Source organism: Arachis hypogaea, chromosome 4 (assembly GCF_003086295.3).
Source record: "Arachis hypogaea cultivar Tifrunner chromosome 4, arahy.Tifrunner.gnm2.J5K5, whole genome shotgun sequence".
Classification (NCBI taxonomy): domain Eukaryota; kingdom Viridiplantae; phylum Streptophyta; class Magnoliopsida; order Fabales; family Fabaceae; genus Arachis; species Arachis hypogaea.
Genome location: NC_092039.1, coordinates 120,481,837 through 120,484,254, shown reverse-complemented (window position 1 = coordinate 120,484,254; position 2,418 = coordinate 120,481,837).

Below are 2,418 nucleotides of genomic sequence, written 5' to 3'. Positions count from 1 at the left end.
TAATATTGTTCCATCTAATGTGTGTGAATTTTGTTGCAATGCAAAGATGCATCTTCTTTCTCTTAATCTTGATAAATATAATCACACTGCTCCTTTAAATATGGTTTACTCAGATTTATAGACCTGCTCTGGTAATTTTATATCATAGTTTCTCTTATTATATCTCTTTTGTTGATACCTTTAGTAGGTATACTTGTATATATTTGCTGCATTCAAAGTCTCAAGCTTTTCAGGCTTTATTGTAATATAAGACTATGTTAGAGAAGCATACATGTTTCAAGCTTAAGCGATTTCAAACCAATCATGGGCGCGAGTATTTGTCACAAACTTTTACACAATATCTCGCTAATCAAGGCATTGAGCACAGGTATTATTGTCCATATACGCATCAACAAAATGAAGGGGTTGATCGCAAGCATCGTCACATCACAGAGACTGATTTGGCATTGCTTGCTATAACATTTCTTCGCTTAATTCACTGGGATGATGCTTTCCTCTCAGCCACATACATCATCAATCGTCTTCCATCTCCCAATATAAACTTGGTAATTCCTTTTGAACTTATGCACTTTAGAAAATCAGATTATGAATTTTTGTGAGTGTTTGGTTGTGCATGTTTTTCATGCTTAAAACCTTATTCTCAAACAAAATTAAATTTCAAATCTCAATTATTGATTTTTCTCGAACATGCTCCTCACGATAAAGGGTATAAGTTCCTTACAAAGTCTGGCAAAATCATTATCCCTCGCCATGTGATTTTTGATTAGCAACGCTTTTCTTATGCAGAATTATTCTCCACTGATTCTGTCCCTGAGACCAAAACCTATTTTTCTCATACATCTCTTGTGTTTTTTTTTTTGGCACTACCACCTCCACTGTACCATCTAATTCAAGCCTTAATTTACCCTCTGATTCTTCTCACAATTTACCTACACCAACCAAAGAGAATGAGGGACTTATAAATCATTCTCACAAAAATCAAAGTCTTGATTCTATTTCTCTTCCTATAGACACTATGTTTCCACCAACTACACTCCTACTGTCTTCATTTAATCCTTCTTTTTCTAATAATCAACTTTATTCTTGTAGTATTTTTATCTTAGATATCGAGATACAGTTTGGTAGTGTACTTAAGCCTCATATTAAACCCAATCATCATCCTATGCAAACTAGATTGAAATCGGGTATTAGTAAACCCAAGTTATATCGCATATTGGTAACTTCTCAACTTGATTTGATTAATAATATTTCCTCTAATGTGACTCAAACTTTACAATCTGAATATTGGCATCAAGATATGATTGAAGAGCTAAATGCTCTATACAAGACCAATACATAGTCTATTGTTGCTACACCTACAAACACTAAAATGATAGGCTACAGACGGATATTTGTCATTAAACGCTATCCAAATGGTGAAATCATGAAGTATAAGGCAAAATTAGTTGTCAAAGAAAATCATCAAATAGAGGGCATTGACTATGATCAAGTTTTTGCTCCCGTTATCAAATCTACAACTATTCGGATTATTTTTACAATTGCATTGAAAAATCAATGACAAATTCGCCAATTTGATTTTAACAATGTATTTTTTAATGGAGACAATGATTCAATGAACTTGTTTTTATGAAACAACCACCAAGTTTTATACAAGGTTATGATGCCCAGGTTTGTAAATTACACAAGTCCTTATATGGACTCAAGCAAGCTTCAAGATTATGGTTTCTTAAACTTTCTTCTACTTTAGCTCAATTTGGATTCATTAAAACCAGGTGAGATCATTCTTTATTTACTAAACATGATGGTGATCTTATCTTATATATCATTGTTTATGTTGATGATATACTAATTACTAAAAATAATTTTCAAGTCATACAATCTACTATTGATAAATTAAATCATGTCTTTTTTCTCACGGACCTAGGTGAATTTAACTTCTTTCTAGGAATAGAAGCATACAAATTAGAATCTGGTACTGTCCACCTTTCTCAAATGAAATATATTAGGTAGCTTTTGTTTGTAGAGACACGACAGAACAGGACACTGAGACAAAGACAATAGGACAGAGACATTAAAAATTATATTTTGTGTATCGTGTTTGGATACGATGGATAGGAATGTCCAGTATTATGTTTGGATACACATGGACAAGACTAAAATATTATATAAAACGACTAAAATAGCCATGTGATTCCAAATTTTTTAGTATAAACTAATTTAATAAATAATGAGAGTACGTAGGAGTACAGATAGTGGGAACTTGAAAAAAATATTTGAAACAGTAAAAAATTTTAATAAAAAATTATATAATAGTATTTATATTAAAATAAAATTTATAAATATAATTATTTTTTTAAATTTATTATTAATATGTAGGAATACATATGGTTAATATTAACAAAAAAAATCCGAGTTTGA